The sequence below is a fragment of the Danio rerio genome, chromosome 6 (assembly GCF_052040795.2).
Source record: "Danio rerio strain M-AB ecotype USA chromosome 6, GRCz13ab, whole genome shotgun sequence".
Classification (NCBI taxonomy): domain Eukaryota; kingdom Metazoa; phylum Chordata; class Actinopteri; order Cypriniformes; family Danionidae; genus Danio; species Danio rerio.
Genome location: NC_141026.1, coordinates 55,856,324 through 55,882,701, shown reverse-complemented (window position 1 = coordinate 55,882,701; position 26,378 = coordinate 55,856,324). Strand labels below are relative to the sequence as shown.

The following is a 26,378-nucleotide window of genomic DNA, read 5'->3' as shown; positions in this document are numbered from 1 at the left end:
ATTAATTTATTTATTTATTAATTAATTAATTTATTTTGTTGCTGAAAAAATACCCTAGATCAGTGGTCTCTAACAGGCAGAACGAGGTCCGTGTCCAGACTTTTCTCAGCAGACAGCGAGTAAACAAAATGAATAAATAGCGGGAGCGATTGGGTGCAGAAGAACACCCAGCGAGAGTGCGACTGCAGAAACAGACCTGCGCAACCTCTTTTGGCTGTATGTCCGGGTCCTTATGGGACACTTCTAGAAGGGATGGGTACCAAAACTCTGTACTTTATCGGTAACGGTGCTAAATTCTAAAAGACCAAAGTAGCGATAAGCTCTGAAATGAATGGGTCTGCTATCGGTACTGCAGAATTATTGCTGAATAAACATTACTTACTGTAGCATAATTTATCTGATCAACCTTTTCTAATTTGCGATATTCCTCTGCACAGTTGGCAATCTCACATGAGAAAGGCTCATGTTTTTGCCCAATAGTACAAAAGCGAGCACGTAAAGTATAAAGGCCTTACAGTTCTCAGCTGTGTGCGCGTGCTCGGTGGAAGCTCACAATATGTGCACACACATAGCTTGCGGAGTGGCAGAGATAACCAGACAGATTGTATTTCCCGAGTGGACAATGCCCGTTGCAACAAACACAACAAGTTGTTTTCTTTTATGAGCAGAAACGCAAGCAATCTGGCTAAGCATCTTTCAAAAGTGCATTAGAAAGACAAATGAAAAGTTTCCAACTGACTAGTTAAAGGTAAATTATCCACATCGTTATGCTAGCTGTCAATCACATAAGATCTCTCTAAATCAGTATACTATTGATAGTTTAATAAACACACACATTCAGTTACAATGACAACAGTATTTTTTCTGCAGTAGCCTAAATAAATCTTAAACATTAAAAATGCTTTTACATTACTGCAATTACAAATACTGTATAGCCTAATAATAAACTTTTCTTATTAAGGAATTTTACAAAAAAACAACAACTTTATTTTATGCTGTTAACTCCCAAAACACTGGTGACTCATTTATGTGAATTTGTTAATGAACAATCATAAACATTATCTGATTATTTATCTACATTTTGCAACTCAAAGAGGGTATTTTTTTAATTCCAGGAAGCACAATAAACCAAGAAAGATCCCGACTTCTGCCAGAAAAGCCAAACATGTTGATTTTTCTCCGGAACAATGGGTAAAAACTGAGAGTGATTTTCCTTCAAGTCCTTGTACATTCTTTTACAGGAAAATATTTTTTTTTTGGTTTACAATTATTGGTTTTGCTGTATTTTACTTTAAAACGTAATAATAAATAAAGTGTTGTTAATTCTGTTCAATTTTTTTTTATAAAATAAAAAAAACACTACAAAAAGTACTAATAAGAGAACCAATAAAGTACCAAATCGATAAAAGTAGTAATACCGTTAAAACCTTAACGATACCCATCCCTAGCTAACATAATGTGCTGTGATTCGTAGATCAGCTCCACATCACCAGGAAGCGTCTTTGCTATAACATTACAGCATCTCTGACCACACCCCTTCGCTGCTTTAGGTGTATGTACATAAACTGAAGGGTTTATCACATCATTAACCCACATTAATTTTTTTGTAGTCGTCAAACTTCGTTTGCTGAAGGCTTTGCTAAGCTAACTCTGTAAAAGCCAATGTCTCCCTTTGCGTTGAACTTTGAGAGTTTTACATTTAGAGATGTTGTTTATGTTCACACAGCTACATTAAACATCAACTAAAGTTTAAAATATGATATCATAGTGGACCACCCCTTTAAGTCACAATTCACATGATTAACTATACTGACGTATAACCTGCCTATTAATAAAACATTAACTGTGTTTTAGTACTTATAAAGTATTGTCTTATTTTACATCCCTAATCCTATCCAATGCCTGAACCCAACTAATACAGGGCTCAACAATAAGGACTGCCTGATGGCCTGGGGCCAGCATGAGAGAAGCTTAGGACAGTTGACAGAATCATTACTGGCCCGATCAGTGTCACCTTGCCATTAAAGTTTAATTTGCCTGCGACTATTTGTCAATTGCATGCAAATTTAAAATATGAAAATAATGTCTTAGAATCAATAAACGGTGCTTTTAAGACTTTAAATACTATCTTCTCTGTGATGTCGTAAACACAATTTTGCTTTTCGGTTTCCCTTATCTGACTGGATGTTGTGAGCATATTTTTTTTCCTTAGTCTGGTAACAACTAGTATAGCGAAGAGACTGAAACTTTTTGACAACATTAAATTATGAGGCTAAAAGAAAACATTTACATGGGTACAACATGGCGAAAAAAATGAAGTAATGTTTTGCACAGTTAGCCATCAGTTTGTCAAGTCAGCCACCTTTTGTTAAATAATTTAGAACTGCAATAAAATACCTGCACATTTCCCATAGTGCTCTTTTAGTTTGCATAACACTTTAAATTTTGCTCATTATACAGTTATTATAATTTTTTAAATATTTAAATTCTAGATTCGTTAGTTTTGACACATTATTTAAAATATGTAGCTAAGAAATAAGTAACTCATTGGTAAGTAAAGGGCACTCAAACCATTTGAGAAAACCGACAAATCATTTAAGTTCAAAAACTAATCTAAATGAGTACTGTGAACTTAATTAATCTGAGTAAATGAAGCAATTTGAGCACAGTAAAACCCAATAAATGGAGAGAACTCAAACCAGCTGAGTACTGTAAAACCCAATAAGTTCAGGTAACTCAAACCGTTTGAGGAAACCAATTGAGGAGTTAAAAACTAATAAATATGAGTACTGTGAACTTACTCCATTTAAGTTGAAATAATGAGGTATTTAATTAACCCATTACCTTCAACACGGAGTTCAAAACTCATTTCAAATGAGTAGAGTTAACTTTCAGTCAATTTTGAGTTACCTATACACATTTCATTTGATAAAATTGACTGATGGGTTTTTACAGTGTTTTAACTTTTTTGTGGTGGGGCCATTAGAAAAAAATCATTAGCGTTGAACCTTGTACTACCTTTCTAACTATTAATAAGGAGGTAGGTCAAAGTTTATTGAGCCAACAGTCTTAGGTATCGTTTTTAAATAGCATGAATTAAGACTCAAAATGAAGTGTTACCGATAAATGAAAATGTAAAGGGTAAAAGAAACATCAGCTTATCTCAGGCTCTGAAAAGCTGGATGTGATACCATTCCTTCTGTTGGTCCTGCAGCCAATGTTGTGAATGTCTTAATTAGGATAAAGTCAGAAATCATATTGGCGTAATGTGAACTGTCTAGAGCGACGCTAGAAAGCCGACCTCGGTGACCTTTGATCTCTGCCTGCGATCTGCTGGAGACCAGGCGTAATTCAAGCTGACGGGTCACAGCTAATAATACTGGCGCTGCTACTGATGCCCTGAAACAAATACAGCAGCATCAAAAGTCTGCACTGCATTTCTTTTATCCTGTTATGTAACAAGTTCTGTTTAATCCATGTGATTACACACATTAGTGAAAACAATTTTACACCAATCAAAACTCTTATGAGACAATAAGGCTATTTCGTTAGCTTATAGGAGCATGCTAACATCATACTAGATATGAGGAGCATCGTATATACTTGTTTTTGTTCATTCACTCAGAATAAGGAGCAAATATTTTAGCCATTAACCAAGATCCCAGGCCTCCAGCTCATTACCCATAGTGTAGCTGATGTTGCAGGCTGAAGCGTCTACCATGTCAGCTCACAGTGTAAACACAAGCGCAAACTTCATAAAGTGCCTGAGCGATGCTAGCTGCTTGACGCTAAAACATGGATTTGATTTGCATGTGGGAAATCCACCCGCAGATAAAGATACTGTTGGATTGACACTATTGGTCAAATCTTAGATGCTTGTCTTGAAAAGAATCGGAGATGCTGTTCAAATACATTTCATAGCTATATAAAGCATTATCATGTATTATGATATACAGTGCATACGGATCGTATTCATAGCGCTTCTTTTTTCACATTTCTTTATGTTACAGCCTTATTCCAAAATGCGATTTTATTAATTTTTTTCCTCAAAATTCTATACTATGATGATGTGAAAAATGAGTTTTTAGAAATTGTTGCAAATTTATTAATAATAAAATGTTGAAAAATCACATGTACATCAGTATTTACAGCCTTTGCTTAATACTTTGTTGATGCTCGTTTGGCAGCAATTACAGCCTCAAGTCTTTTTGAATATGATGCCACAAGCCTGGCACACTTGTCTTTAGGAATTTTTGGCCGTTCCTCTTTGCAGTACCTCTCAAACTCTATCAGGTTGGATGGGAAGCGACGGTGTACAGCCATTTTCAGATCTCTCCAGAGATGTTCAATTGGATTTAGGTCTGGTTTCTGGCTGGGCCACTCAAGGACATTCACAGAGTTGTTGTGAAGCTACTCCATTGATATTTTGATGATGTGCTTTGGGTCATTGTCCTGCTGGAAGATAAACCGTCACCCCAGTCTGAGGTCAAGAGCACTCTGAAGCAGGTTTTCATTCAGGATGTCTCTGTACATTGCTGCATTCATCTTTCCCTCTATCCTGACTAGTCTTCCAGTTCCTGCTGCTGAAAACATCCCCACAGCATGATGCTGCCACCACCATGGTTCACTGTAGAGATGGTATTAGCCTGGTGATGAGTGCTGCCTGGTTTTCTCCAAGCGTAATGCCTGGCATTCACTCCAAAGAGTTCAATTTTAGTCTCATCAGACCAGAGAATTTATGTTCTTATGATCTGAGAGTCCATCAGATGCCTTTTGGCAAATTCCAGCCTGTGAGTAGCTAAAATTACTTGATTTCGATTTTGTGTTTTGTTCATGCCTTCTTATTCATTTCACGTTTTGTGTGCTGAGTATGAGCAAAAAGGTCATGGTTTCATAGTGTTATACTGCAATTAGTTTTTACTTCACATGACTTTTCAGATCTCAACATTAAGGATTTACCAAATGTATCTTTGACCACACCAAACAATAATTGTTTCTTAGCCACAAATTTTAAATGTGTCAAAACAAGCTAAATATAGGTATATGCTATACTTTTTAATAAACAAAACATTTCTTTAAAAAAAACAAAAGAAAAAAACAATTGACTTTTAAAAATAATTATTGTCATGTATCAAATATATGCAGTAATCTGTCCTCGCTAAAGGTTTCTCAGATCCCCAGTTAACTACACATAAATGGAGAGTTAATCTCAATAAAGCAATGTTGTTGTAAAAAATGATAAATAAACCATATAAACAAAAATAACCATATGTAAAAGAAAGCAGGTGAAAAACATACTGTGTGATAATGGAAGGATGATCACATGGTTAAGGCCAATTAATAATCTGTTCAATGCGAAAGCAACCGGTGCTGCTTACTAAAAGACATATTTGGAGCCTTGAAAGCAGCAAGACTGTGGGTGCATTAGCATAACTTTTTTTGCCTGAATATTTGAAAGAGAACCGATCACAGTTGCGTTCCAGGCACGGTTGCTTCAAGCTAGGAAACAAGAGCGCGCACGCGCTTCAAACAGTCGCGCGCATCACATCAGCTGTTTTTGTTTTTTTGTAGATCATATTCTTTTTCGGTATTTACCTGCTTTCTTCTGCTCGCGCGAACACAATTTTTGTTGTTAGTTGTGCTGTTCTCTCGTTTCTAAGATCACATTTGCACGCATATTGGGTCATACTTATAGTCGAACCCTGCTTTTAAGAAAACCACTATTTAAAGATTATTTTCAACCAGCCAAAGTGGCTAGTGGAGGTGTCTGTCTAACCTGCCAAAGATGAAATCTACCCGCATTTGGCAGGTTGGTGGGTGTTAATGTTAAGCCCTGGCTGTAACACAAAAATGTGGAAAAAGTGAAGCACTATGAATACTTTCTGTATGCACTGTATGACATTATCATGTCATAATTTATAGCAACATTATTTATAAATTGCATTATGGAAGTTTTTATCTCTGCCAATATTTTGATGTTGAAAATTCAACACAGCAGATGAAGTGACTTTTATTGGCATTTTAGTAGTTTGAGACAAGATATTAAGAAGTAATATAGAGAGAATTAAGTCTGTAAAATAACAGAAAATGTACTTGCAGCTTAGTACAAGGATTTATACCATAATTTATAACACAAACACAGACAATATTTTACTTTAAACTATTAAAAATGTCAACAAAAGTCACTTTACAAACTTTTCAGCTTAAAAAGTTTTTGGAGGAAAGATCAAGATATCATAATGCGATTCAAAAGCATGAATAAGCTCAATAATTAATTAGAATTTGCCTTGGCCATAGTAATATCATGCATGTTCATTATCAAGACATGCTGAATATAAGCATATCAGTATTTATACATGCATGTCAAGGCTTTTTTTATTAGTATTATATGTAAACTATTGACTCATTTAGATTTTTAGGAAAAGCTATTATTAAACATTTCTAAAATATTAAAGTCTTCTGGAAGCACAGTTAGATTTTCCTCTGGAAATGCTTGATGTCTGAGGATGTATAATGCAGGTGTGTGTGGGGGTGGGTGGTTTGTTCTCTGTGGTCTTTATAATCATGGCTTCAGGCGTCAGCTGACAGGAGTACTTCGAAGTCATCTTTTATACATGAATTGTTCACACATACCCATCTACACGCAAACAGAGGGACACCACACACATTTCTGGACGTTGGTGTTTCATCAGGGGCTGCAGATGTAATCGCTGATCGCTGGTTCGGTTTAATTAAGTTGCGATTTAATTGCACTTGGGACTGAAGTCAACATGAAATTAAATTTGTCTGTGAATGTTTCATCAGTGTACGCAATTCCATGTCGGTTTGTAGGTTTAGCCATTTTACATTTATAATTGTTTTTATCAGAGAAGCATCAAAATGATCAAATGAAGACTATTTAAATGATGTTTTAATCTTTTAAGAGAAGGTTGATGATTCAAGTAAGTTGCGTTCTTTTGATCTATCTATTGCCAACAGACACACAACATCATAAGACGTTTATATATTAGGTTAGATTCATGCCATGACGTCAGGTGACCAAACTTCAATGTCTAGCCAGCCTCTAAGGACAATGATTTTTTGACGTCCAATAATGACGTCAAATTATGTTCATATTTCGTTGATTTTAGGTTGTGTAACCAAAATCTAACATCTGATAGATGTCATAGTGGTAATGTCCACACAATGTCAAGGTGTAACATGATTAGACGTTGCTATTTGGTTGATTTTAGGTTGATTTTAGGTTGGATGTTGGACATTGATGTCAACCTGATTTTCATTTCCAGGTAAAATCCAACACACCCTTGACATTGGGTTACAATGTCAATATGCCGTCATGTTGACATCTTGTGCCTGCAGGGTTAAGCAGAAATCACAATGACAAAAAAGATCACGGCGTCCACAAAAATCTGAAGCAGCACAACAGTTTACTGCATTGATGATAATAATAAGAAATGTTGGATACGGTAGGCATTATCACTGTTTTAATTTACTCGTGTACATTCAGCAGACACACAACATCATAAGGCGTTAATATTAGGTTAGATTTATGCCATGACGTCACATGACCAGAATTCAATGTCTAGCCAGCCTCTAAGGATGTTTTTTGACATCCAATAACGTCGTCAAATTATGCTGATATTTGGTTGATTTTGGCTTGTGTTGGAAAAAATGACCAAAATCCAATGTTTGATAGATGTCATAGTGCTAACGTCCACACAATGTCAAGGTGTAACATGATTAAACGTTGATATTTGGTTGATTTTAGGTTGATTGTAGGTTGGACATTGGACATTGACGTCAACCTGATTTTCATTTCCAAGCAAAATCCAACATCCCTACGACATTGGGGTACAACGTCAATATGACGACATGTTGATAATGTCAATGTGCCTGCAGGGTTAAGCAGAAATCACATAGACAAAAAAGATCATGGTGTCCACTAAAATCTGTGGCAGCACAACAGTTTACTGCATTGATGATAATAATAAGAAATGTTGCATACGGTAGCCATTATCACTGTTTTAATTTACTCATGTACATTCAGCAGACACACAACATCACAAGATGTTAATATTAGGTTAGATTTATGCCATGACGTCAGGTGACCAAAATTCAATGTTTAGCCAGCGTCTAAAGACAACGATTTTTTGACGTCCAATAACATTGTCAAATTATGTTGATATTTGGTTGATTTTAGCTTGTGTTGGAAAAAGTGACCAAAATCCAATGTCTGATAGATGTCATAGTGGTAATGTCCACACAATGTCATGGTGTAACATGATTAGACGTTGATATTTGGTTGATTTTAGGTTGGACGTTGGACATTGACGCCAACTTGATTTTTATTTACAAGCAAAATCCAACATCCCTACGACATTGTGGTACAACGTCAATATGACATCATGTTGACATCTTGTGCCTGCAGGGTTAAGCAGAAATCACATAGACGAAAAAGATCATGGTGTTCACAAAAATCTGAAGCAGCACAACAGTTTACTGCATTGATGATAATAAAAAGAAATGGTGCATACGGTAGGCATTATCACTGTTTTAATTTACTCATGTACATCCCAGGCGTTTTCTCATGTTGGCTTAATGCTATATATTATTGCACAATAATTATGTGTTTTTTTTTTTTGGTGGGGCTAAAATAGAAAAATTACTACTTCAGCGGGAGATAGTGATGTTTTTCAATTGATATTTTGAAGTAGGGCTGTTCGATTGAATTAGAATCGAAACCTAATTTGAAACATTGCGATTACCTAATTGCAAGAGGCTGCGATAAGAAATATATTTGTTTTGTTTAATAAATTAAATTAATTTCCCCTGCCCAGAGCAAATGTGTGACTGCCGTCTGTGTGTGATAGTCTACTAGCCAATTGAGTGAGCACAATTGAGTGACGAGTCTCCACAAAAATCTGAACCAGCACAACAGTTTACTGCATTGATTTAAATGATGAGAATTTTTACATAAGGTAGGCATAATCACTGTTTTAATTTACTCATGTACATTTCAGTGTCAGTTTCACAGACTTTGTTTGAACACAAAGAGAAAAAGTATTCAATAGACTTATTAGTAGGGCCAGACGGAATCTGCGGACATTTTTTTGCTATTTTTCTGTGCAAGTTTTTGTAAAAATCTGCAGAATTATGCGGAATGATTTTGGCAGTATCAAAACTAAAACCTTAATATATGAACTAAAAAGTAATACCTTTTTAACTTGTATTTAATGTTTAAAATACAAACCCAAGTAGATCCACTATATTTGGTAAACAAATCAAGTCTTCTATATAATAAATCTACTATATATATATCTATATATATATATATATATATATATATATATATATATATATATATATATATATATATATATATATATATATATATATATATATATAAATTTACACACATTTATACAAGTAAATAAACAGAATCAATGATGGGCTAAAAATCATGCAGATTCCATGTGGGCCTATTCATTCTTAAATCTCATTTAAGCTTGTATTGTACACACACACTTCCTCTTTTCATTTGGCCCCACAAAAGAAGATATTAGGATATATTTCTTGGACTAAACTAACAGTGTGTTGTTTTATCTCCTCTCTCTCTGCCTTAAGCCTCAAAGAGAAAGTAAAATCACATAAGACCTCAAATGTGCCAAGAGCACTTTTCCATTTTTCAGCGATGAGACCCTAAAGCAAAACCAGTGAACCAGGGTGACCCGTCTGTGTGTGCGTTTCTGCGCAGTGTGTCATATATGTTGAGTTTAGGCTTTAGGAAAATCATAAAGAGATTCAATTCTGTCACCATTTACTCACATGTCTATTCAGACAGAATTATCAGACAAAAATGTGATTTTTGGGTGAGCTGTCCCTTTTAGTGTATCCACTAGTCTTGTTGACATTGGTATTCTCATCATGGGAATGCAAAATCACAAATGAGATCTCTTTAATTTCTCATTTGATTTGCCTAGACCGCAATGAGATTATATAGAGAGCAAATGGAGATTAAATCTCTCTTCTAAGATTTTCTCCCGAGACTCCAGTAATCTCAGTGTGTGTCCTCTTTAGATGAGAACAACAGTGTGCTCAGATCTGAATTGCATCTGTAACACTTTTAGACTTGGCCCAGCACTATGAGTACCACAATATATCTAGGTTCCACTGGGGTAGCTTAATGAAGGATGAGGGAGTTGAAAAAATAACTGATGTATTGCAGAAAACTCACAATAAACAATCTAAACATCAATAAAGTACTCCAGTAAGGAAATAAAAGAAAAGAAAAGTGTTGAAAGAAAGGAAATGAAAAGCTTCTAAATGAAATGAAATAACACATGGTAAGTAAATACACCCATTTGGTCAGAGCTTTTGTTCAGATGGATCCTCCTGTAATTAATTGAGTCAGAGTTAAATATCAGTTCTTCAATGTGGTATATACAAACCAAACAGTCCAACAGTCAGGTTTCAAAGCACAACTTGGATTTCACACGAATGCCCAGCTCCTTGGATGGAGGTGTGTTAAATAATTGGCATATTCCTACCTGTACCGATGAAATCGATAAATCTCCTCATTGGCCGGGTTAACAAATGATTCAGCTGATCAGCTCACACTGTAACAGATCTTGCGGCTGGCCACACCACTTTCATGACCGTTACACTCACTGAGCTGGGCTCGCCATATTTAGTTCCATTTTAAATTTCAACAGAAAAAAACTATCGGAGAAAGATCCAAATCATCAAAAGTGTAGTTTAGTCGATGTTTCAAGTGATGTTCTGAGTAAATATTAACTTCTCCATTTAACTAAATGCACCGTTTAGTAAGCCCATTTCTATGGGGGTCACACATCTCAAACATTTCTTCAGATTTTTTGGAAGCAAGGTTTTCCTTTGGCGAACTAAAAACAGTTTTGTCGATCCTGCATCAGCATTGAGTTTTGCACATTGAAATGCTATGTTATATAAATGTGTTCTGAGAAGATACATAGGAGTAGACAATCCTCTGTGTTTCCCTAAGTGAAGACAATATCTGGACATATCACCAAAACAAAACAGAGATATTATCAGAAACTGTGCAATGTTGGCACTTGCGATCCATATACTGCACCCGCAGCAGTTTTTTCAGTCATTAAAAAGCCTCATGTCCTTGTCAGAGCTCCAATTCTGTACATTTTTTTATTTACTTTTTTTTCCCTTTAAATCTGTCATTTGGATATTCTTAAGCGTTTTTGTCATTATCTACACTGTTGTAGCTCATAAGTGTCTGCTTTTATATTTAGTGTTTTTTATTTTAGTTTTTGCTTGTATTACTGTTTGCTGGTAGGGAAAAAGTGCACTTCTGTTATTTATACTTTGATTTTGCATTTTAATGTATACTTTAGTTGCTCTTCCCTTGCTAATTAGAAAAGAAACTGCATACAAATGGGATGATAATGGGATGATAACTGTTCAAGGTATGCTGGGGTTTGGAAAAGTCAAGGTTTTAAAACCGTAAAATTTTCTGCAATACCATCCTTAAGGTATGTGCATTATTTTTTATTTATTTATTTTTTATTTGTTTTTTTTAGGACAACAGTCTCCAGCGGAAAAGATATCCAAAGATCTCGTTTTAAATTGAAAAAAAAAGTCTGTTTTTGAAATAAATGAAGACAGCAGAAGTCAATAATTCATTTGTGTCACACACATTTCCCCTCTTACTGCTCCAAAAAGTTTTAAATGTTTCTCGAAATAAAATATATTGTGTTCAAAAGGGAAAAAAGAATAGAATGAGTGTCAATGATGAATTAGCCTTATCAAAAACTGATCATGCTTCTCCCAAAATTTGTTTAAAACATCAGAAGAAAGTGTCTGGTGCAAGTGTTGGTTAAACTGTCAGAGCGATGAAAGGGTGTTTTCTACATGTGGTTTGTCAAACCCACTCACCTGTGTGAGGCACAGAGCTGTGCTTTGATGGATTTGCTCTACAGTGTTTGGACTCTCTGTAGTGAATGTTAAACCACACTGAACTGAGCTAAACTATACTGAACACTGAAAACCAAACTACACTGTTTCAAATCACCATAATCTTCTATGTGAAGCGGCTTTGACACAATCTACATCGTAAAAGCGCTATAAAAATAAAGGTGAATTGAATTGAACAATCAGAATTGCATAATGCATTTATACAGAACCAAAGCAGAAAACTGTGGCTATTCTTTTGCTGCCCTACAAAAATCTTTTTGCTTACTTAGCAAGTCTTTCCCTGTCTGAGCACAGATATATTTTATATTCTGTAGATATATAGAAAAATGGCTGGTGGCTTAAAATGGAAATACACATGGTGTGTGTGATACATCTTTGGTTGTAGAAGATCTGTATGTATGGGATATAATGTTTGCACATTCTGTCTTTCCTATGTCAGTTTACTAGCAGCGAAAAGATGATGGTTTTATCATTCTGCTGGCTTTTTTGTAGAACAGCAGTAAAAGACGTGAGCACTGGCAGTGGTGTGTGTGGGTTTGTAGTGTAGAATGATGATTTCCACTGTGCTCTCATCCTTCACAACCCTCTATTGGAGATGTCATCGGTTCTGTGTCTTATCTCTCTTTGAACCTCGACTCAGTTGGCGTTTCTGTGTGGAGTTTGTATGTTCTCCCTGCCTTCGCGTGGGTTTCCTCCGGGTGCTCTGGTTTCCCCCACAGTCCAAAGACATGCGGTACAGGTGAATTGGGTAGGCTAAATTGTCAGTAGTGTATAAGTCTGTGTGTAAATGTGTGTGGATGTTTCCCAGAGATGGGTTGCGGCTGGAAGGGCATCCACTGCGTAAAAACTTGCTTGATAAGTTGGCGGTTCATTCCGCTGTGGTGACCCCGGTTTAATAAAGGAACTAAGCCGACAAGAAAATGAATGAATGAATGAATAGGGTATTAACTGTGTTTTAGGACTGTTGGTAGGTGGTTGCTAGGGTTTTATACATGGCTGCTAGTTTGTTTGTGTTTTTAATTCTACTTCATGTTAAGTAATTCCTCTAATTTGCTTCTCTTTCTTTGTTTCAATACTGCACTCGCTCTCTGTTCCACCTAAACCTAAAGCAAACACAGCCGATCTGACTGAAAAGACACGGCAGCTCACAGCGAACTCTGGGATGTGTGCGAGCAGTTGCGTTCAGCTGGATTCAGATCAGCGCTCTGCTCCTATTGTGTTGGCTTCTTCTGGTGGAATCTCTGAACGCCCTCTCGATCCATTGTTACGCTCGTAAAGCCGAACGCTTATCCATCCGTCCCTCTGATGCACCAGCCCACACCTCTTCTTCCTTGCTTTCTCCTTCATATTTGTTTGTTCACAGCGTCTCCCTCTTGTTTCTCCAATGGATGGGTTCACATGTATACTCTTCATAGTCTGTCTTTCTCTCTCCACCATGCACACACACACACACACACACACATATACACACTCTTAAAGCTGGCTTTGGTTCTGATCTGCGCCTCTGGCCCTTCTCCCAGGGTTCGTTGTTTGATGGGATTTGTGCTTTGGCATTACAATTGCAACATCTATCTCTATCACACACGCATACACACACACACACACACACACACACTCACACACACACACAGATATATAGACTTCCTGAACTATGTACAATAAAAATGATTGCATTTAAGAACTCTGCACATGTATACCGGCTTATAAAAGCTAAATCAGACAGATGCAGGCATTTCCATTACTGTCAGAAAGCGAGCAGCCCACATACACACGCATGCAGAAGAGACAAAAAAGCACCGCTCCAATGCTCTCCGCTCGTGTATGAGTGCAGATGCATAAATGAATGCGAGAGGAATTAGAATAAAGGTTATCTGCAATATTCGCCGCTTCTGCCAGGGCTTTTACTGTGGCCTGGTTTGCTATCAGTCAACATAGAGATGTTTCATGGGCTTTTTCTGAACCAGCATTAAACGCGTTGGGGCAGTTTGCATGTGTGTGCTGTTGAGCATGCGTTATATGCAAGTGAGTATTTCATGTCTTTTCGGTGACCTTTCACAAAAGCACATTTGAGATATTGGAGGTTTTTGACGTATAGATTATGAGTGAGTGGGTTTACTCGCCTACACAAGACACTTTTACATACAGTTGAATTATTAGCCCCCCTGAATTATTTGCGCCCTTGTTTATTTTTTTCACCAATTTCTGTTTAATGGAGGAAAGATTGTTTCAGCACATATCTAAGCATAATATTTTTAAAAACTTATTTCTAATAACTGATTTATTTTATCTTTGACATGATGACAGTAAATAATATTTTACTTGATATTTTTCAAGACAGTTCTTTACAGCTTAAAGTGACATTTAAAGGCTTAACTAGGTTAATAAGGTGAACTAGGCAGGTTAGGTTAATTAGACAAGTTATTGTATAACGATGGTTTGTTCTGCAGACTATGGAAAAAAAATAGCTTAAAGAGGCTAATAATTTTGTCCTAAAAATGGTTTTTAAAAAATAATAACTGCTTTTATTCTAGCCGAAATAATACAAATAAGACTTTCTCCAGAAGAAAAAATATTATTAGACACACTGTGAAAATTTCCTTGCTCTGTTAAAATTAATTTGGGAAATATTTAAAAAAAAAAAAAATCAAAAGGGGGCTAATAATTCTGACTTCAACTGTACATTTAGATTTTGATGTGCTTTAAAATATTTCTCAGTCTTATATAGTCTTTTTCTTCTTCTTTCTAGATTAATACATTTTATAGTAATACAAATAATAATACTACTAATATTTATAAAAAATATTCATACATTCATTCATTCGCTTTTCTGGGGCCGGATCACGGGGGCAGCAGTCTTAAGAGAGAACCCCAGACTTCCCTCTCCTCAGACACTTCCTCCTGCTCATCCGGGGAGATGCCGAGGCCTCATTTTGGTTTGAAATGCCCGGAACACCTCCCTAGGTTGGCATCCAGGAGGCTTCTGAAACAGATGCCCGAGCCACCTCAGCTGACTTCTCTCGATGTGGAGGAGCAGCAGCTCTACTCTGAGCTCCTCTCGGGGGACAGAGCTCCTCACCCTATCTATATTGGTGTGCCCTGCCACCCTGTGAAGGAAACTCATTTCGGCCGCTTGTATCCGAGATCTTTTCCTTTCAGTCATGAGCAGGGCCAGATGGAATCTGCGGCTGTTTTTTGCTATTTCTGTGGAGATTTTTGGTAAAAATCTGTGGATTTCTGCTGAATTTTTGGGGAGTATCATAACTAAAACCTTTACATGAAATAAAAAATAATACCTTTTTAACTTTTATTTAATGTTTAAAATACAAATCCAATTAGATTCACTTTATTTGGTAAACAAAGCAAGTCTCTTATAATATCTCTACTAAAAGACAGAAAGTATTACTGTACAAACTGCATTGTACATAAGTCAGATGAACATTTTTATATTAGTCAATAATATTACTGTACTTAATTTACAAACTGAATAAATATAGATTTACACACATAAACAGAATTAATGATGGGCTTAAAATCTGCGCTCACAGATTCTCATGACCATAGGTGAGAGTAGAAACGTTGATTGATCGGTAAATTGAGAGCTTTGCCTTTCGGCCCAGCTCCTGCTTTACCACAACGGACCCATACATCGATCGCATAACTGCTGCACCAATCTTCCTGTCAATCTCACATTTCATACTTCCCTCACTTGAGAACAAAACCCCAAGATACTTGAACTCTTTAGCCTGGGGTAAGGACTTTCCTCCAACCTGGAGGTGGCAAACCAACTTTTCATAAACATACAAATACTACTACTACTACTACTACTACTACTACTACTACTACTACTACTAATAATAATAATAATAAAAATAATAATTGTTATTGTTGTTATTATTATTATCATATTAATATTACATTTAATAATAATAAAATAGTAGTAATAATAATAATAATAATAATAATAATAACAATACTACTACTACTACTAATAATAATACTAATAATAACAATAGCAATATTATTAGTATTATTATATTTTATTTTTAATCTAATTTATTTATATACTTTTTTGTTTCTTAACTGTGTCTTAAATAAATTCTCAAAATCAAAAGAAATTGAAGGAAAAACGTTCAATAAAATAAGTAATTTATGTAATTTAATACATTTACAAGTCATGAGTCAATTTTCATAGTTTGTTTAATGTGAAAAAAATTCAGTTCCTTTATTGTAATAAAGATAATGATTTTTTTTATTAAAATAGGCCAAATTATTTTAAATTAAATGAGTAATTATGTTCATTATTTAAAATCAGCTTGATTAAAATAAAAAAATTTGAAAAACAAATTCCAGAAATCATTTTTAGAAATCATTAGTCATTTTTCATAATTTGTATGACTTTAATGTGAAATATTGTTCAACCCCTTTATTGTAATAAGGATAATGAAAATCATTTTTATTAAAATGGGCCAAATTATTTAAAATGATATGTGTAATTATGTTTATTATTAAAATCAGCATGATGGAATTTTTTTTAACTTGTCATGTCAAGGTGAACTTTTTTCTTTTGATTTATGGCATAAATTTATTAGTGAGATCACTCAGCTGGCCATGCAAATGAAGTGTGACTGTAGAGTACTGTGTAAATGTGTACATGCACAGCTGTATTTGAGAACCTCGACATGGAGACAACCATGCAGTGCGTGTGTGTCTGTGTCTGTGTCTGTGTGTGTGTGTGTGTGTGTGTGTGTGTGTGTGTGTGTGTGTGTGTGTGTGTGTGTGTGTGTGTGTGTGTGTGTGTGTGTATGTGTGTTTGTCGCAGTGACTGGCACCAGCAGCTCATTTCACACACAGCTGAGACTTCAAAGGCTGCCCACATTAACCCTGTATGGCGAAACCCTGCGTGAAACCGCATTTCCCATCTTGCCTTGCTCTCCGTCGTGTCCCTTCACACCCGCATTCATATTGAAATGACCTGATGTGTGCCTCGTCTGTCAAAGATAAAACTTCAAACGAGTGCAGGAGTCGTCCGTGGTCTGGTGCGTTTGAGGCCAGCACGCCGCCTCAGGTGTTAGAGGACATGCTGGTGCTGTACGTAGACTGGGATTTGAATAGTTTTGTAATCAGTGTTGATGGAGAGTCACTTTTCAGAATGTACATCACCATGCTAAAGTCAGTGCTCTAAAAAAGTCCATTTTAAATGTGCAATGTTAAACGATGCTACTTTTTTGGAGGTCTCCTAAAGGTTTACATCCATGCTGGGTCAAATTACACTTTAATTTTGTTGTAACTTTCATTCTATCATTTTCCCTTTTATCAATGTCTGAAATGGTTGGTTTAAGGATTAGTTCTCTTACAATTAACTTTTCTGCTCTAATTAGTCAGTATCTAATTAGTCCAGGCTTTTGTGATGGTTCAGATGGTCAAGTCTGGTGTGAATAGTCCGATGGACCTACTTTGTTCTGACTAGTCAGATGGCTATTGATTGGTCTGATTGGTCAAATGGTCCTACTCTGCTCTGACTGGTTAGATGGCCCAGTTAGTTGTGATTGGTCTGTTACCGTTGCTCTGATTGGTCAGAAGGTCCAGTCTGTTGTCATTGATCAGATGGTTCTACTCTGTTCTGACTGGTTAGATTGGCAATTATTTTGTGGTTGGTCAGTTGACTCTACTCTGCTGTAATTGGTCAGAAGGTCCAGTCTTTTGCCATTGATCAGATGGTGCTACTCTGTTCTGACTGGTTAGATAGTCTACACTATTGTGATTGGTCAAATTGTTGATTGATCAGATGGTCCTACTCTGCTCTAACTGGTCATATGGACCAGCCTGTTATGAGTGGTCATTTGGCTCTACTCTGCTCTGATCAGTCAAGCTCTTGTATTTTGTGATTGGTCAGGTGGACCTACTATATTCTGATTGAACAGATTGTCCACACTATTGTGATTGGTCAAATCGTCCTGTCTGTTATGACTGATCTTGCCCTGGTTGGTTAGATGCTTCAGTCTGTTGTGATAAGTCAAATGGTTCAGTCTCTTATTATTGGTCAGATAACCCTACTCTACACTGATTAGTTAGAAGATCCAGCCTATTGTGATGTGTCAGAAGCTCCTGCAATGTTCTAGATGGTCAGATGGTCTACGCTATTGTAATTGGTCAAATCGTTCTGTCTGTTATGATTGATCTTGCTCTGGTTGGTCAGATGGTTTAGTCTGTTGTGGTTAGTCAAATGATTTAGGCTCTTACTATTGGTCAGATGACTCTACTCTGCACTGATTGGTCATATGGCCTAAATCGTTATGATTGGTCTGTTGACTACTCTGATTGGTCAGAAAATCCAGTCTGTTGTGATTGGTCAGATGGCCCTGCAATGCTGTGTACAGTCAGATGATCTACGCTATTGTGATTGGTCAAATCATCCTGTCTGTTATGATTGATCATATTGTCCTACTCTGCTCTGATTGGTCAAAGCTCCGGCCTATTATGATTGGTCTTTTGACTCTACTCTTCCCTAATTTGTCAGATGGCCAAGCCAATTGTAATTGGTATTTTGGCTCCACTCTATTCTGATTGGTCAGTTGGCCCAGACAATTGAGATTGGTCTGTTTTCTCTACTCTGCTCTGGTTGGTCACATGATCTAGTCTGTTGTGATTAGTCCGGTGGCACTACTCTGCTCTGATTGGAGATGGTCCACATCATGTTATAATTGGTCAAATTGTCCTGTCTGTTATGATTGATCTTGCCCTGGTTGGTTGGATGCTTCAGTCTGTTGTGATAAGTCAAATGGTTCAGTCTCTTATTATTGGTCAGATGACCCTACTCTGCACCGATTGGTCTGATGGCCGAAACCGTTATGATTAGTCTGTTGATTCTACTCTGATTGGTCAGAAGATCCAGTCTGTTGTGATTGGTCAGAAGGTCCTGCAATGTTCTAGATGGTCAGATAGTCTGCGCTATTGTAATTGGTCAAATCGTCCTGTTTGTTGTGATTTATCTTGCTCTGGTTGGTCACATGGTTTAGTCAAATAGTTCAGTTTCTTATGATTATTCAGATGACTCTGCTCTGATTGGTCAGATGGCCTTGAGTGTTGTAATTGGGCAGTTGGGTCCTACTATTCTCTAATTGGTGAACATTTATTATTTTGGTGAACAATACTTTATCTTTTGGAAATGTAAACAGAGGATTTGCTTTAGCAGCACACAAAACAGTGTTCTCAAAAGCAAAAGTGTTAGGATGTCAAAAAAAAAAAAAAAATTGACAGCCATAGAATTAGTCTAGAAACATGCAAATTTTGCAGGTTTGTACAGGAAGTAAGTCTGGAATTACTGACGACTGATTTCCGGCAGTTCAGATTTGCTTCTTTTTTATTTAGGAGACAGTAAGTCCACTTATCTGGACTTTGATCTTTGAAAGCTTTTAAGTCTACATCTACACCACACACCGCATTGAATGAAATGTAAAACCCACAATGGCATAATAGAGGCACTTTAATGTATTTTTCTTTCTTTATTGTATTTAATATCATAATGCATATACTTTTAGGCTGACGTCATTCAGGCTGACGAGATGAACATCAACAGTATGTGATTCAGTCAGAAATGAGCCTCTGTTGGTCAAAATCTGCAACCTTTTAGAATCATGCATGGGATCAATCGGTTAATTTAACTGAGCATTAAGTAATTGTGGCAGTGTGCCAATTATGCTGATTATAATGGCTGTAGTTAAGATGTTGATGGTTTTAATGATGACACCAGAAAGCTGATGATGGTCACATAACTGTGCGCTAATGACAACGATAATGATAAAACTTTATAATAAGGTTTGAAGCTGATGAAGACCTAATTATTATGTTGTAAATGAAATCTAGCATAGCCAGATGTTGAACCATCATGAACTCTTCTCAAATTAAATCTGTCGATTATTGTTAAAGATCTGATGTAGTCAAGCTCATAACATTATTCATATGCAGTAAAAAATGCTTTTGAGGATGTGGAATTATTATTTTTTGATTGATTTGAATGCTTTCATTGATAGTTTAGACATAAATGTAAATGTGCGTGTTTCTGTTATTTATGTAAACCAAGCTGAATCTGATATTACTTTTTTAATGCATCTTTAGACATGTTTATAATACATGCATTCTTTTCTATTCTATTCTATTCTATTCTATTCTATTCTATTCTATTCTATTCTATTCTATTCTATTCTATTCTATTCTAAATTGTAAAAAAAGGCTGTGTCGGGAAAACATGAAGGAATTAATTAAACTTTTTAGCTTTTACAAATTTAAGTAGTTTGAACATAAAACAGTTAAGGCCCAATCCCATTTCTAGCCCTTAGCACTTCCACTTCCCCCTACCCCTTGTTTTGTGCATTCATGTGAAGGGTTCGGGGTGTCCCAATTCTCTTTAGCTTGAGTGCACAGGGCTAAGGGGAAGGGCTAGATAGGCCTTGAAGCAGAGATTTTTCTGGACTGTTACGTTCCCCTCAACTCTGTCTAGGGGGACACGGGTACGCAACAGAATTTTAGTGGAGTTTTGTGTGTGTATGTGTGTTAGCAATGAGGTCCCATGAGCAACCTCTCAAAGGACTAAACAAAAGAAAAATGCAACCTGAATGAAGATTAACAAAATATTTATTAAAGGATTAAGGGAGGGTTCCAAAAAAAACTTCAAGAGGGGGTTCAAGCCAAAATAACAAACAAAAGTTCTCTAACTGAGAGAAAGGGAAGAACTAAATAATCTATAAAAGAAAAGATAAATACATCAAAAATACTCTCACTCCCTTACTAACATAAACAGGAGAAAACTGTTACAAAAAGAAAAATGGCACCCCCTCTCTACTAACCCAATCCCTGATTAACAAAGAGTAAAGAGTGTTTAACAAAGTAGTATTTAAACATAAATTAACTTACAATCAAAAAGAGGTTGAGACAAAGGCTGTATCAGATAGTCAACAGCATCAACAGAACTTAAACAAATTAAAGTTTCTAATCAACAAATAATGCTTAAAGGATTAAACAAAGAATATTTTTAAAGTCTCACAAAAGAGCCTCAACACACACACAAAAACACACTGTTTCATTGGAGACAAGCTGCTTAAATGCCCACGACTTTACTCGTCCTCCAATCACTGAATGGTTCATTAGTGGCAGCAGGTGACGTTCATCATCACCTATTAGGGTGTAGCAGAGAAAGAAAGAAAGAAAATACAAAAACAGAAACAAATATGTCCTGGGACGTAACAGGACCAAACTAAAAACCAAGGGGTATGTAAATTTCCCAGGACACACCAGCCACAGTAGCAGCATGGCTGCACACGGAATTCAGGAGATGCACAAATGAGTGTTTTTTGTAATTATTACGAATTTTCACAACAAACAAACACATGTTTTAATACACTTATGACGGTATTCGTGTTTTAATGTCATGCTTTAAAAAAAGCTAAAAAAAAAATTGCTAAATCTATAATCCATAATAATAACTCCTGTATAGCAGTCCCACAACATACTTTCACATGTGACACTCAAATACCCTGTCAGAAAAGTCTAGTGGCTGAGAATGAACTTTTTACAGCGTCTGCTATAATGTTAATGCTGTTTTTGTGTGTTTGCATAGATGAATATGGACATGGTGTAAATGCACAGTACAGTTACGAGCTTATTGCCTCATTATATCGTTATGATAACATGATATTGTTATCAATTTCCTGAAGATAAAAATCAAAAATCACGCAACTGGAATAACTACAGCAGTCACCATCCTCGATCTCATATGAAGTAAGAGATCGTGATGACATAATACAATGTGTGCAGGTGTTGTAGTGCTGTCCCATTTCTTAGGGGTACATTTTTAAGCCCTTCCTCTTTACTCTCTGTTTCAAGGGCCAAAGCGAAGGGTAGAGGTAAAGAAAATAGAATTGGAAATGGGATTAAGTGCCCCATCTACCCCCCCCCCCAAAAAAAAAAAAAAGAAAAGGGAATTGTGTTGTTTCAGCTCAAGTTAAATAATTAGTTTGAATTCTATTCTATTCTATTCTATTCTATTCTATTCTATTCTATTCTATTCTATTCTATTCATTCATTCATTCATTTTCCTTCAGCTTAGTGCCTTTATTCATCAGGAATCGCCACAGCAGAATGAACTGCCAACTTTTCCAGCATATGTTTTACACAACGGATGCCCTTCCAGCTGCAGCCCAGTACTGGGAAACACCCATACGCACTCATTCACACACATACACTACGGCCAATTTAGTTTATTCAGTTTACCTATAGAGCAGGGGTCACCAATCGTGTTCCTGGAGGTCCGGTGCCCTGCAGGGTTTAGCTCCAACTTGCCTCAACACACCTGCCTGGATGTTTCAAGTATTCTTAGACCTTGATTAGCTTGTTCAGGTGTGTTTCATTAGTGTTGGAGCTAAAATCTGCAGGACACCGGAAGTTTGGTGACCCCTGCTATAGAGAATGTCTTTGAACTGTGGGGGAAACCAGACCACCCGGAGGAAACCCACGTCACCATGGGGAGAACGTGCAAACGCCACACAGAAATGTCAACTGACCCAGCCAGGACTTGAACCATTAACCTTCTTGCTGTGTGGCGACAGTGTTGACTACTAAGCCACCGTGTCACCCTCTATTCAATTCTATTCTATTCCATGTTACATCACCAACTTTGCCAAATGTGTTAAATAATGCTTTCAATGCACATAATATATTTGTTTAAAATTAATGCTATAAATTAAATACGAAGCCATGTTGTCGATAAATAATCAAATATATTTAATCTAATATTATTGTGTGAGAATATAGTGGTGTAAGACATAAGTGGCAATTCTTGAACACTGGTTAATATGTAGCATAACCCATCATCATCTTGACATGTTTCTTTTCATATCTCTCTCAGATCTCACAGACTCTCTCCTGTAACTAACACTGGTCTCAGTGGTGTTGGTAGAGTATATTATAGATTTGTCATTTCTATAGTACAAACTGTGGCTGTGCTTGGGGCTGTACTGCAGGGCTTTGGCTCTTGATGAATTATGTATCTGTTGCTGGACTGGTCTGTTATGGCAGGGATAATATTTTGTGTGTGTGTGTGTGTGTGTGTGTGTGTGTTTAGCTGGACTGGACTTAGGCAGGGATAAAGCCGTTTGTATTGGATAGAATTTGCCCCAGAAAGCGGATAATAAAAACATCGGGCAAATCTCTGATTGAGTTGTATAATGTTGTTTGTGTGTTTGAACGTCAGTGCTAATAATTAGTTATTTGTCATTTAATCAAATGTTTTGCTTACTTAACGTGACCTGAAGTTAGGGCTGGGTTGATAAACAATATTATATCGAATCGCAATGTCAATAATAATGATAAGCTCTGGACATTTTTACTCTATATTGATCTAAAAGACAAATACACAGCAGAAATGTGCAACAATGGGAATGTAAAAGTGTGTTGATATTAGAGATGCACAGAATTTTGGCCACCAAACATTTATCATCCGATAAAATGTTATGCCGTTTAATGGACCCTCTAATTTTTGTGGCTTCAGTCATTGCTGGGGAACTCTTTTAAAACTGGAAGCATTAAAAACTGATACCGAAATATATATTGTTATTGTTCAATATGGAAAATAATTATTGAGGTTGCATTTTTGCCATATCACCCAGCCCTACTTAAAGTGAAGATAAGCTTAAAATAGACTTAGGATAGAATCATCGGCATCATCAGATTTTAACACAAATCCACTACATCTCTGGCCTGTTTTGGATTACCAGATATATTTATTTTATTACTTAGTTTGTACAAATATTGTGTTTGCACTAATGCATTGTCTGTGGAAGTCAACGGAGTGAGACTTTATATGGGTATTGTTAAATTGCACATCATTTAAAATTTTCTAATTTCACAACACCATCTATAGTGTATATATTCATACAGAAAAACAGTTTTGAGTTAGAGTTTTTCCTAATTGCAAAGAAGCTGTCCAAAAAGAATCAATCTCCCTGAGCCACTACTTGCTAAGTCTTACGTTAAGTTCCAAAAAAGGTATTTTGGCATTGTGTATCTGTATCTGTATCGGCGAGTACAAGAAAAAAAAATGTATTGGTACTTGTAGTTGGTCTATTAAAAGTTTTATAGTTTCTTTGTCAAATGAAGAAATGGTGATGTGCTAAAATTAATTTAGTAGTAATTCGATAAATATTAAGTAATGATGATAAATACATGGAGTAAACCCCCCCTCACTGTTTTAGTTCATTAAAAATGTTTGTAGATTTATTTTAGACGCCTCATACAACTGAAAGTTACTGGCTGCTGTGTCTTTAATGTGGTGTAAAGATTATTATGCAATATGAAAACATCAAGGAGGATGCAGCATATATATATATATATTAAATAAATTAAAACAACCATATTATAATTACTATTTAGTTATTTATTTTTAAACTTCCCAGGTTCTCCTGGTTGCAATTCCGCAATATTCATTGCCAATCTTAAGCCAATTCTAATGGGTTGTTCAATTTCGAATTTCCCCAACCATTGCAGAACCCAGGAGACCAGAGTATGTGCTCCAGCTTGGCTGTCCCTGGTCCACTTTATTTTATGCAACACCTTTAAATTTGAAAGGGAAACATAAGAGCAATCTTAAGCAAAAAAAAAAAAAGACCCCTATCCTATAAGTTTTTTTTTGTAATATCTTAAACCAGGGGTGTCCAAACTTAGTCCTGGAGGGCCGGTGTCTTGCTGAGTTTAGCTCCAACTTGCTTCAACACACCTGCCAGAAAGTTTCTAATGTGTCTAGCAAGAGCTTGATTAGATGATTCAGGTGTGTATGGCTGCGTCCGAAACTGCCTACTACTTAGTAGGTACTGCATTTGAATTTAAACGTTCTACTCGGCCATTAGAAAACTACATTCTATACAGTATGAATGTGAAAAGTATGAATGGAATTCGGACGTACTACATATTTTGTCATGGTCACGTGACCTGCCTGTGTCAGTTGCCTCGCTTCACTCCCATTCATGAATTTGCTCACGGAGCATCATGGGATAGCGCAGCATGCATGGGATGCGCACTTTAGAATCTCGCTGGAAGTAGTAAGTCATCCGGGTACTTCTCACAAACTGATTTTCGAACTGAATTCGCATATACTTCTCGCCTCGCTACTGATTTTAGCGTACTGTATAGTATGGAAGTATGCGGTTTTGGACGCAGCCTTTAATTAGGGTTGGAGCTAAACTCTCCAGGACACTGGCCCTCCAGGACCGAGTGTGGACACCCCTGTTTTAAACTGACCAGTAGCAATGTTTTTTCTTTCCCTTATATTTGTTTATTACAAAGATGGTTTGTTTTTGGGGGCGGTCACTCGCACTGGCCCGACAGTGGAAAAGTGGTTGTTCCTTGTGCCACCTGGTGGATATTGCGTCAAAATGTTTTCTTTTGTTTTTTTTTTTTTATAAAAAGGCGGCCTCTACTGCTGCAGCGCTGTGCGTGACAATTTGCAGCACTGCGCGTGAAAAAAAACGGGCAGTGGCCACATTTGTAGAGCATGTTTTTGCACAAAAACAGTGTAAACTTGTCTCAAACTAAATCTCTTGACTGTCGTTTAGATAAAACATTATTTAATATTCTTCTCTGAATAAAATTAAATGTGTCTTGCAGTAAGAATTACACACAGCCTTATTTACATCATTAAATTCATTTGTAGGCCAAGAACATTATTAAATATTAGTTCAAATACTCAAATAATGCACATAATTAATGTTTCCCTTCTGCAAATGCATCGACTAATGCCGAGTTCAGACTGCATGATTTTCAAAGTAGTCGTGTCACAGATGTTTTCACACTGCATGACTATCTGGGCCAGCGTTTCGTCGCTGCTTTGTTTACACTGCAAGATGGTTCGGCGACATGGACATTCACATTGCATGACTTTACTATAGGGAGAATCGCCGACAACTTCGTCCAAACTATGTCTCACAGCCAAAAACATGTAGTATATCTTTTGTTATTAACTACATAATAAGAAAGAAGCCTTTAATGGGGTAGAAGATGTCCATGTTTGCTCACCTGGTGTTTAAAGGGAATTAGCCATTTCTCCTCAACGTTAATAATAAACTAATTTCTTTCTGTATGAAACGTCAAACAGACACGGTTCCTCCTCAGTCCTGTCAAACCTCCACTAGTTTTTCCTCCATTTCGTGGGTCCAAATAAACCGAAAAAGAGCGCTTTTAACTTCTCCCCCAGCCTCCCGCTGACCTGCAGCAGTTATACACACACGAACACACAAGTGAAAGCTGCTCTCTCATTGGCTGTAGGCGATCGCCGATGTTATTTTCAGTCAAAACTCAATTCACACGGCATGATTTGAATCGCCGACAGCTCCAGATATTTAGCACGCCAAATATCTCGCAGGCATCGG

The 26,378-nt window shown here is 36.6% G+C and overlaps 1 protein-coding gene across 5 annotated transcripts in view; it reads left to right on the top strand.

Annotated features, from left to right (window-relative positions):
- Positions 1 to 26,378, top strand: part of cacna2d2a (calcium voltage-gated channel auxiliary subunit alpha2delta 2a) — a 453,173-nt gene that overhangs the window by 27,456 nt on the left and 399,339 nt on the right.